Source organism: Perca flavescens, chromosome 19 (assembly GCF_004354835.1).
Source record: "Perca flavescens isolate YP-PL-M2 chromosome 19, PFLA_1.0, whole genome shotgun sequence".
Taxonomy (NCBI): Eukaryota; Metazoa; Chordata; class Actinopteri; order Perciformes; family Percidae; genus Perca; species Perca flavescens.
Genome location: NC_041349.1, coordinates 3,139,430 through 3,151,987, shown reverse-complemented (window position 1 = coordinate 3,151,987; position 12,558 = coordinate 3,139,430). Strand labels below are relative to the sequence as shown.

Here is a 12,558-nt window from a genome sequence, read left to right as displayed (position 1 = left end):
GTTATGGTAGGGTTAGTTTAATATACAACTCAAAACAATATATGTAGTCGGGGGTCCCTGCTCATGTCTCTTTCAGGTTAGGGGTCCTTGGCCTAAAACACACTGAGGACCCCCCCTGAGCTAGATGATACTGAGATTCTGATAACAGCTGATCACAACCTGTTACTTTGTTCATTTTGAGGTGTGCTGTTTCAAAGGCCATCAGTTTGTTTTTACCAAATATATTTCTGACGTGCGAATACACAATCAAAAAAAACTATTTCCTCAAACCTCAACAGTGACACACGTGAAGAGGAAGGAGGAGGGCTTCACTCGGTGTGTCTGGTTAGACACTAATGTGCTGATCTCATATGACCAACATTTGAAATGGAGGAATCATGTCTACAGCTGCTGCTGGGTAAGTTCAACTTAATGTTTCGGGGTTTGTCAGTTGAAATAACAGGAATTAATAATTTAATTTAGAATACTGCTATTAAAAAGGCATTCACTTCAAAATACACTTCAAATTGTGCTGGTTGGTAAAACAATGCAAATTAGCAAACCAGACACGTTTATATGTTGTTGTTTTTTTCGTGATATCAGCACATTTTTTAAACTAATGTATTTCAATGGGAAGCACCTTTGGTGACCACAGCACGATTCTTTCTGCCAGTCGGCTGCAGCAGAGAAGCTGGATGCAGCTTTGCTACCTATCAACATTTATTTAGATGTTAACACCTGGTACAATACCTCTCTCCTTGTTCTTATACAAGGTTCATGTTATCTTGTCCATTGTCCCTTTTTAAATTAAATCAAATAAATGTCCTGTATTTTCATCCCGAAAAGAAAACCCATCAATAGCATTCACACACTACTATTGGCCAGGCGTCCATGCTTATGCAAGGTAACGTAACCCTGTTGTACAGGTCCTATCCCCTGACCAATCGGCTATCCTCACCTTAACCACTCGAGGTCAATGCCTAACCCCAACCAATCAGGCTGCTTCATAGGGCGGGTCTTTCCTAGAAGTCACGTGGGATCCATAATAACGCGTGAAAGCCAGCTCTAGTTAGCATAGTGGCTACGACTAGCAGTACACTGGCAGATCTGCTGCAGGATGTAAAATGCCCTTAAATAGGTCTACAACTAGTGTTAATTTCGTCAGACGAGACGAAACTAAACATGTTCGTCAACAACCTTTTTTTCCATGACTAAGACGAGACAATGACGAGACTGCGCCGATGTCCAAAAACGCTGACTAAGACTAAATTAACAGCATTATTATTGACGAAAAAAGACGAGACTAAAATGTTTTGCATAAAATAAAAACTAAGATAAAATCTCTCTTCATTTTAGTCTACAATCGTTTCAACTTTTCCATCATGAGATAGAATATTCAGCTGTTACTAGGGTTGGGTACCGAGACCCGGTGCTAATACGGCACCGACCGGTGCCTTAACGACCCTTATCTACCGGACTGAATAGCACCGCCACTTAAATGCCTACGCTTCTCTCTGATGCCTAAACGACCCTTATCTACCGGACTGAATTTGTAATGTCAACTTTGTGACAGCTCCCACATAGACAGTATTTCAGGTCCAGAGTCTTTAGACCAGCCAGACCCACCCAGAGCTCTTCACCTTTATTATCCCGGATAAAATGATATTCTTCTGATGACACATTAAACAGGCAGTTGATAGGTTCGTGCTGTTGCCACATCTTCCACCATCCTTTTTTCTTCCAAGTCTCCAAAAGACCTCTGTCCAGCAGCAGCAGGACTCAACTACTACAGCTGATTTTTGACCAGAATTTGGTTTTTCCAGGACATTTTCAAAGACCCTGGCTTTCCGTCACTAGATTTTCTAACAGTCCTCTGCAGTTATCTGAAAAACAACACAGACCTGTCTCATTCATTGGCTGGTTGTTTTTGTTGAAGAATTTACTGGTGAAATGTAACCATAGTTTTTTCTAACGCTGAAATGATTATAATAATATCAGATATCAAACATGTTTTGACTAAAATATTATATTGAGTTCTCTTTTGACCCCTGACGAGACGAGGTCCTAACAAGGACGACAAGACTAAGACTTTTTCAGGAGTTTTAAAACCAGATTTAAATCTGACCAGGGATCAATCCTCACACTACATGATTTGAAAACTCAAGATATTCTTGATATTTGTTTACTGTCAATACATTTGTGTCTCATTTTTTAGCTAAAATTCAAACATAATGATGACAATCATGTTTGAAATGGACAGTGTGCAAAAGAGAAGGAGAAAGAAAGAGAGAGAGAGAAACCAGAGAGACACAGAGAGAGAGATTTGAGTCAATACATTTGTGAGAGAGAGACATCAGTTGAAAGAGAGAGAGAGAGAGAGAAACAGAGAGAGAGAGAGAGAGAGAGAGAGAGAGAGAGAGAGAGAGAGAGAGAGAGAGAGAGAGAGAGAGAGAGAGAGACAGAGAGAGAGAGAGACAGAGAGAGAGAGAGAGAGAGAGAGAGAGAGACAGAGAGAGAGAGAGAGAGAGAGAGAGAGAGACAGAGAGAGAGAGAGAGAGAGAGAGAGAGAGAGAGACACAGAGAGAGGAGAGAGAGAGACAGAGAGAGAGAGAGAGAGAGAGACAGACAGAGAGACAGAGAGAGAGAGAGAGAGAGGTGGATGTGCTCAGAGCAGATGAAGAGTTTGTACAGAGATATCTAAACCAGATTTCTCTGCCATTTAAACATAATATCCAGAATATGATGATAACAGGAAAAGCTTAATAGTCGGAATATTCATCACACACACGATTCAAACAACATGTTAGCGCCGTCCATAGCAACCAGCCATTTATTGTTATCATAAAAATGATCATTCTGATTAGCCGTAGTGGATGGGTTGTTGTGAGTGAAATAACGTATAATATACATATACACACACACACATATATATATATATATATATATATATATATATATATATATATATATATATATATATATATGTGGGGCTGTTTTTCTGTGTTGATGTCTTGTTCACGTTAAAGCTCAGACTAACCTGAGGTTGATTTCTCTTTAGTTCTGACTTCACTGCTGAGCAGCCCAACAAACCAAGGTCAGTAAACTCCTCCTGTCACATCTGGTAGACAAGACAATGGTTGAGGAGGGAGAGTTTATGAATACATTAAAACCCTAAATGCAGTTTAGAAAGCCGCAGTGGACTGGAGAGCGAAGATAAAAGTGATGATAAAATTTATAAATAATTCAAAACCAGGGCCATCTCAAATGATGCACCAGCTGCTAGAGAAGGAGGAAAAACTGATTCTTTTGAAGGATGGGTAATAAGATCGTAATATCAATAGGATTATTGAGCCAAAGTATTAATAAAAATGTCACAGAAACTTAAAAAGTAAGACACATGTAGACAGATGTACATAGTCTGCTGTGTGTAATAGCAACGTTGAGAGTTCAATTTGACCAGCAGAAATGGACTGAATTACAGAGGATTCAGCAGTGAGCAGACGGTGAGAAAGCAGGAATAGGAGGAATGTGGTCAAAATAAGTCTTAAAATGAAAATCATTCTACATAACTGGATAGTTCTCCCTCCTCCCTCCAGCCTCTCTGACTGTGAGTCCCAGCAGATCTCAGATGTTTAAAGATGAATCTGTCTCTCTGAGCTGTGAGGAAGACGACAGCTCTGCTGGATGGACTCTGAGGAGGAACACAACCAGAGAAACCAGGACTCAGTGTGGAGATGGCTGGGGAAGACCTGCTGGTTCTAATTCTTCCTGTAACATCAGCAGCATGGACCCAGTGGACAGTGGAGTTTACTGGTGTGAGTCCAGAGAGGGAGCAACCAGTAACAGCATCACCATCACTGTCACTGGTAAGATCAGACTGTGGAGTCAGTATTGATGAAGCTGTGTGTGAATGGATGACATGCTGTAGTTTGTCTCTGTGTTGAGGTGGACCAGTGATCCTGCAGAGTCCTGTCCTCCCTGTGATGGAGGGAGAAGACCTCACTCTGATCTGTAGAACAAAGAGGTCCTCCAACTGCTCAGCTGATTTCTATAAAGATGGCTCCTTCATCGGGACTGGGCCTGCAGGTCACATGACCATCCACCATGTTAACAGGTCTGATGAAGGCCTCTACAAGTGTCACATCAGCATTGATGAAGTGTCTCCACCCAGCTGGGTCTCTGTCATAGGAGAGGAGGTTAAAGGTCATCATTCATCTCAGGGTGCGTTCACACCTACAGTTTGGTAGACTCTGTGTGATTTAGGGGTGGAGATGCATCGGTGTTACATTTTGATTTGGTTAGGATTGTGTTCACACTGCACTTTGTTAAACACCAAACATTGTCTTTGAGATTATAATGATTAATGGTCATAATAGTTTATGGATTATCCCTTAAATCAGATAGAGGTAAATTGTGTGTAAGGTTTAAACTGCACACTTGTTGTGAACAGAGAGCCCTGTACGAAACGGTTCAGCTCAGGTGTGAAAGCCCCCTGACACACAGTCTGTTATTTGATCTTTTCACCTCTTCTTAAACCAAGGGAATTCGTTCAAACTCAAAAGTTCAAAGTCTAATGCTTCACATAGAATAGGAAGAACACGTTATCAACTTATTTTTATTCATGTGCTTTTAATTATATTCTTTTGTTCCTTTTAGAGAAACCCACGACTACAACCTCCACCACTTCTTCCCCTACCCCCTCCTTTCCAGATTCCTCTACTCCTCCCCCCGAGTTGTGGTTCGTTTCAGTCGGTGTCCTGGTTCTCCTGGTTCTCCTGGTTCTCCTGGTTCTCCTGGTGAGACGATGCATCCGTAGGAAACCTGAAGGTTAGTCTCAGATGAGAAAAAAGACAAATAATGTTACAGTTAACATTTAAAAATCACATTTTACTGTTGGTACTGTATGTTATAATGATATTTCTGAATTTGAGCGAAGCTTTCAAAAAAAGAACGTAACGTTCAAAAAAGTTGAAATTTTCAACTCCAATTATAAAATCACATAATCTTGCTCATGTTTCCATCTTTACGGATGTCTCTTTGATGGATGAAATGACTGATGATTGATGTTAACTTTGGTTCATTTCAGCTGCTCAAGCTGAAGCTGAAGATGATGACGTCATATATAGTGATGTCACAATATCACGTAACCTGCAGCAGCCAATCAGACGGAGCAGAGGTAAAGATGTTTTTATTGATTTTCAGAAGAAAACCGTGTGTGTTCTTGTTTGTATGTCCTGAGAGGACGTTTGGGAAAAGAACATTTCATAAAATAGGAATATTTTAACAGTCACACTGCAAGGTCTATTTTAGTAGATGATATGGCGCTTTTCCATTACATGGTACCTACTCGCCTCGCCTCGACTCTACTCGCCTTTTTTGGTTTTCCATTACGAAAAAAACAGGTAATTTTTTTAGTACCACCTCAGTCGAGGTTCCAAGCGAGCTGAGGCGAGCCGAAAAGGTGACGTGAAACCCTGCAGGCTGCTGATTGGTCGGAAAGAAGCGTCACTGATCACTGCATTGCTAGCGACAGACGGCATTTTTAAATAGTTTAGCCAGCGGTGTTTTTTGCTGCCGGAGGCTCCACGCAGAGCTTTCTCCGTAGCATACAAGTGGCCTGATGGTTATACTGGTGCGCTGGTGTGTGTGTCGAGTCGCCGTGTGTGTGTGGGGAGCTGGTGAGCGAGGGAGAAGTGAGAGAGTGCCGGCGATTAGCTCCGCAGCGACTAGTGACTCTAGAGTCATATAGTGAGTGTGTGTGTGTGGTAAAGTGAGTGAGAGAGTGATGATGAGTAGTGACTCTAGAGTCATATAGTGTGTGTGTGTGTGTGGTAAAGTGAGTGAGAGAGTGATGATGAGTAGTCATATAGTGAGAGAAACAAAGTGTCTCCCCTGTTCTTTCTGACCACGGTGGGAAATCTGGAGCAGGAAAAGTTAACTATCTTGTTGATTTCATGTTGTTTACGGAGACGGAGAACCAGGAAATGAGTCGGGGGGGGAAATGCAACGCTACCAAGCCACGCCCACGGCAGTCGCTATGACGACCAGCCACGCTGAGGCGGTACTAAAATCTGCAATGGAAAAGGGACGCACAGTGCGTCGAGTCGAGTCGAGTCGAGGCGAGTAGAGTCGAGACGAGGCGAGTAGGTACAGTACCATGTAATGGAAAAACGCCAACAGTGTGTTGTGCTTGTCATGAGAGGCAGGGTGTTTTGTACCCTGTGGTTAACACCTCTAACAGCTCTAACAGCTCTAACAGCTCTGTGGTCGTCCAGTTTCCTGTTTCTCATAGCAACCCTTCAGCTGAGTGGGGGTCTGTTCACGCTTCACTGCAGGACACAGGAAAAAACAAAGATGATATATAAACTATAAATAGGCAGATTTACATATCTCTGTCTATCTATGATCACTTACAATAGATCTAAAGTAATGGAATATGTTCTTGTAAACAGTAAATGCTGTTGTTAAAGGAACACGCCAACTTATTGGGACTTTGTCTTATTCCCCGTATCCCCCAGAGTTAGATAAGTCCATACATACTCTTCTCATCTCCATGTGTGTCGTAACTCTGTCCGACGCCCCCACCGCTAGCCTAGCTTAGCACAGATCCTGTAGGTAACTGGCTCCATCTAGCCTACTGCTCCCAATAAGTGACAAAATAACGCCAACATTTTCCTATTTACATGTTGTGATTTGTATAGTCACTGCGTGTACAAATAACAGGTTCACATGAGACACAGCCATCTTCTAACCGTATACATACTGGGAACTATATTCTCAGAAGGGTGAAGCACTGCTACTCTCTGCTCCTCACCACGGGGCTTCTCAGGTGCTGCGAGCAAATCATTCGGCCCAAGTAGCAGAAGTAGCAGTGCTTTGCCTTGTGCTAAGCTAGGCTAGTGGTGAGGGGTGTCAGACAGAGTTACTACACGCACAGAGATGAGAAGAGTATGTATGGACTTATCTAACTCTGGGGGATACGGTGAATAATACAAAGTCCCAATAAGTTGGCGTGTTCTTTAAGGAAACCTCAGGAGCAGCACGACTCATGTTCACATACGTTTTATGAGGTGCAGGGAATGGTGGACCCAAATGCAGAGAGCAGGCTGAGGATTAGTTGCTTGAAGATGTATTTCAAACACAAAAATCCAGGGTACAAACCAACAGGAATCCGAAATTGCAAAAATGCAAGAAACAACACAAGGAGTGCAAACTAAGGCAGTCAAAAACAAAGTCCAAAATGCAAAAAGGGAAACAGGACAAAAAAGATAAAAAAACTAAAAAGTGTCCAGGCAAACAAAACGACCCACGGAAGGCGGAGAGAGTCCAGGGGAGGCAGAGAGTCAATGGGGCTGGAAACTGAGGGCAGTGGGACTCGGCTACTGGGAACCAGTGGGACTTGGCTACTGGGAACCAGTGGGACTCAGGAACAGGGAACAGTGGACACTCAGGAACTGGGAACAGCGGCCGAACAGGAAGTCGAGGACCCACTCTGTCTGGAGGCCGGGCAGGTCGGTGACGGCTGAATTCCTCTGAGGGCCGGGCAGCAATGGGTTTAGGTAAAGAAGAACGGGACAGTTGGGTTTAGATAAAGAAGAACGGGACAGTTGGGTTTAGATAAAGAAGAACGGGACAGTTGGGTTTAGATAAAGAAGAACGGGACAGTTGGGTTTAGATAAAGAAGAACGGGACAGTTGGGTTTAGATAAAGAAGAACGGGACAGTTGGGTTTAGATAAAGAAGAAGGGACGGGACAGTTGGGTTTAGATAAAGAAGAACGGGACAGTTGGGTTTAGATAAAGAAGAACGGGACAGTTGGGTTTAGATAAAGAAGAACAGGACAGTTGGGTTTAGATAAAGAACGGGACAGTTGGGTTTAGGTAAAGAAGAACAGGACAGTTGGGTTTAGATAAAGAAGAACGGGACAGTTGGGTTTAGATAAAGAAGAACGGGACAGTTGGGTTTAGATAAAGAACGGGACAGTTGGGTTTAGGTAAAGAAGAACGGGACAGTTGGGTTTAGAAAGAAAACGGGACAGTTGGGTTTAGATAAAAAGAACGGGACAGTTGGGTTTAGATAAAGAAGAACGGGACAGTTGGGTTTAGATAAAAAGAACGGGACAGTTGGGTTTAGATAAAGAACGGGACAGTTGGGTTTAGATAAAGAACAGGACAGTTGGGTTTAGGTAAAGAAGAACGGGACAGTTGGGTTTAGATAAAGAAGAACAGGACAGTTGGGTTTAGATAAAGAAGAACAGGACAGTTGGGTTTAGATAAAGAAAGGACAGTTGGGTTTAGATAAAGGACAGTTGGGTTTAGGTAAAGAAGAACGGGACAGTTGGGTTTAGATAAAGAAGAACGGGACAGTTGGGTTTAGATAAAGAAGAACGGGACAGTTGGGTTTAGATAAAGAAGAACAGGACAGTTGGGTTTAGATAAAGAACGGGACAGTTGGGTTTAGATAAAGAACGGGACAGTTGGGTTTAGGTAAAGAAGAACGGGACGGTTGGGTTTAGATAAAGAAGAACGGGACAGTTGGGTTTAGATAAAAAGAACGGGACAGTTGGGTTTAGATAAAGAAGAACGGGACAGTTGGGTTTAGGTAAAGAAGAACGGGACAGTTGGGTTTAGATAAAGAAGGACAGTTGGGGATAAAGAACGGGACAGTTGGGTTTAGGTAAAGAAGAACGGGACGGTTGGGTTTAGATAAAGAAGAACGGGACAGTTGGGTTTAGATAAAGAAGAACGGGACAGTTGGGTTTAGATAAAGAAGAACGGGAAAGTTGGGTTTAGGTAAAGAAGAACAGGACAGTTGGGTTTAGATAAAGAAGAACGGGACAGTTGGGTTTAGGTAAAGAAGAACAGGACAGTTGGGTTTAGGTAAAGAAGAACGGGACAGTTGGGTTTAGATAAAGAACGGGACAGTTGGGTTTAGGTAAAGAAGAACGGGACAGTTGGGTTTAGGTAAAGAAGAACAGGACAGTTGGGTTTAGATAAAGAAGAACGGGACAGTTGGGTTTAGATAAAGAAGAACAGGACAGTTGGGTTTAGATAAAGAAGAACGGGACAGTTGGGTTTAGATAAAGAAGAACGGGACAGTTGGGTTTAGATAAAGAACGGGACAGTTGGGTTTAGATAAAGAACGGGACAGTTGGGTTTAGATAAAGAAGAACGGGACAGTTGGGTTTAGATAAAGAAGAACGGGACGGTTGGGTTTGGGAAGAACAGGATAGTTGGGTTTAGATAAAGAAGAACGGGACAGTTGGGTTTAGATAAAGAAGAACGGGACAGTTGGGTTTAGATAAAGAACGGGACAGTTGGGTTTAGATAAAGAACGGGACAGTTGGGTTTAGGTAAAGAAGAACGGGACAGTTGGGTTTAGGTAAAGAAGAACGGGACAGTTGGGTTTAGATAAAGAAGAACGGGACAGTTGGGTTTAGATAAAGAAGAACGGGACAGTTGGGTTTAGATAAAGAAGAACGGGACAGTTGGGTTTAGATAAAGAAACGGGACAGTTGGGTTTAGATAAAAAGAACGGGACAGTTGGGTTTAGGTAAAGAAGAACGGGACAGTTGGGTTTAGGTAAAGAAGAACGGGACAGTTGGGTTTAGATAAAGAAGAACGGGGACAGTTGGGTTTAGATAAAGAAGAACGGGACAGTTGGGTTTAGGTAAAGAAGAACGGGACAGTTGGGTTTAGATAAAAAGAAGAACGGGACAGTTGGGTTTAGATAAAGAAGAACGGGACAGTTGGGTTTAGATAAAAAGAAGGACAGTTGGGGGATAAAGAAGTTGGACAGTTTTTTATAAAGAAGAACAGGACAGTTGGGTTTAGATAAAGAAGAACGGGACAGTTGGGTTTAGATAAAGAAGAACGGGACAGTTGGGTTTAGATAAAGAAGAACGGGACAGTTGGGTTTAGATAAAGAAGAACGGGACAGTTGGGTTTAGGAAACGTGACACAATCCCTGGTCTCCTGGGTGAAAGTCCTGTGTTGTTTGACCCATCCAACCCCCCTTTTGTGCCTTTCGCGGCGAAAAATTGTAGTTAATTTCCCCCTCAAAAATAGGTAATTGAGCGCTGTAGTGGTTATGACCATATCAGTGACTATTTAACTACATGGAAACGGGCATAATTGTGTCTGTGCCTTGTACAGTAAAAGCGTTACTGAAGGCTAGCTGTAGCCTCGTGCTGTGGGAATTCACTTGTAGCAGGAAAATGTAAACAGTGTGCATACCGGAGCGTCTGTGAAAAGTGAAGAGCGGAGGTGTTAAGAAGGGAAGGAAGGAAATAAACTACAATTTTCCGCCGTAAAAGGCACGGACGGTTTTCACCGGCATCCACCAGACCAGCGGGCGCTCGTTGGAGTGTTGTTTGTGCGACACCCTGACATGTTGACACGGTGAGTTGTTCCACCTGCGTCAACATGTCTCTAAAAAAGATCAGCTCTGTGAGCGTGAAGTCCATTTCATATGAGCTAGGTTTCCATTTAAGCCCTGCCATCATCAAGTGTTAAGAAGATAAGAAAACTGTGACATTTTAAGTTTTACTTCCCCTTAACTAATAGACTTTGTACACTGTTTGTCTTAAAGCTATATCCTGAAATTTGCTGCTAAAATGTATCAACTATTAAGTATTATTGATTGTAGTAAAAGTTGAATAATCAATGTCATTTCTTTTCCAGAGAGTTATTCTGCTGCAATCTACTCCGGAGTGAGAACAGAAGACGTCTGTTATGGACAAATAGTGATCAAAGACAAGAAATCAAACAGGAAGAGAGGTACGGCTGGTCTTGTTAACATGGCGAGCATTAGGTCGGCTACACACTGGCTGCGTGGCGTGAGCGTGGCGTTTCTGTTGAGTGTCAGCTACGTGCCGTTTTAGCGTTGTAGCGTTTTCATTTTTTTCTTAATTGCATTTATATCTGCATTCATATCAAAACCTCGAGACTTTTAAACATCAACATGTCATTTATTAATATGTATTCGTGTCAAAATGAAATATAAGCATCTTTTCCTATTCTATGTTGCCTGGAAACGCTTCCAACACGCTTGCGTGTCGCTTGAAAAATAGGCGTCAGTTAAATTTTTAGCGTGCACGCGTTTTCAGTGTGTAAGCTCTGACCTGTTAACATGAGAGCCAAAATAAAAATGGCCACACAGCCGACACGCTCACGCCACACAGCCAGTGTGTAACCGGCATTATAACGTGTGTTACAAAGTGACCACGTTGGTCTCTGAAGTAAAGGCTGGACTACAACAGAGCTGTTTGGAGCAGTTGGTGAACAGTGTTTTCTGTTGGAGATGGTAAGTCCCTTTGGGGGGGACTTTGGGCTTTTTCACTTTGTTAACCTATAACATGCACAACAAAGATATATAACACAATAAAGGAAAGGGAAAAAGCTAAAAAGCATAATATGAGCTCTCAGTATATAATCACTATACTTTTTGCATATACTGTACAGTCCTGATATTAATAATGATATTTCTTTTCCAGAGAGTGATCCTACTGCAATCTACTCCAGAGTGAGAACAACAGACGTCTGTTATGGACAAATAGTGATCAAAGACAAGAAGACAAACAGGAAGAGAGGTACAGCTGCTCTTCTATGTCTCCATCACTTGAAACATAACACATGTGTGTATATGTTTATGCTGATGAAGGAACATGTCCCCCAAAGCAACAGCGACTACATTTACATGCACAGAGTATTCAGTTTTACAGAAAAGAATCAATATTCTGAATAAGCTAGACATAGGAATGAAAATGAATATTCCACTAATATTCCTGTTTACATGCAGCCGATAAAAAACAGGATATTTTAACAAAGTGTTCAGCGTACGGTAACATCTTCCCTGAGTTCACCTGGAACTCCCAATCAGCCAGCATGCTTAGTTACATTTGTTCTCATGACATCCATATTCACACACCAATTGTTCAACATCTGTCTGTCTGCTGATGGAGTTTGTCTCCAACAGTTTCTCATAATGTTTGAACTGTTTGTGTTCAGAGTCTCCAGCAGAGCCAGAGGTCCTCTACTCCTCACTGAGGAAGACCTGAACACCATCACACCAGTCCAACCAGTGGAGTCCAGCCGGCCAATCACTGGTCCCCAGAGACACATCTACATCTGTATAGCCCCGGTGTATTTGTCGGAGATTTTAAACCTTTGCCAGTACAAAAAGGTCAGTCCGGTCATCCAATCAAATGGCTTTAGAAGTCCCAAGGACGAGCTACAAACTGTGGGGGTGGGGGGGTCAGTCTTTTGCAGTTGCTGCCCCGAGACTTTAGAACAAGTTACCACCTGACATTTACACCATTACAGATGTCGCTCTTTTGAAATCCAAACTTAAAACTTCTTTATTTAGAATGGCCATTAATGCACATTAGCATTGCAGCATTTTCTCTTTATTTCTCTTTTTTTAAGATTTTACTGTATTCTTTGTTTTACTCTTTTTATTTGTATGCTATGTTGTTTTATTCTTGGTCCTTAAAGCACTTTGGATACCTGTTGGTTGCTGTGAAGCACTATGAATAAATGCTGATAGATGTTAAGGTTAACTGAGCGTAGTGCAGCTACAA

General features: G+C 42.2%; 1 long non-coding RNA gene across 1 annotated transcript; it reads left to right on the top strand.

Moving 5' to 3' along the window:
- Positions 1-5,119: 5,119 nt before the first annotated feature.
- On the top strand, positions 5,120-12,300 carry LOC114545308 (uncharacterized). The gene is made up of 3 exons (XR_003690876.1): positions 5,120-5,155; positions 10,661-10,756; positions 11,987-12,300. It is a non-coding gene; the product is annotated as an uncharacterized LOC114545308 (long non-coding RNA).
- The last annotated feature ends 258 nt before the right edge of the window (positions 12,301-12,558 follow it).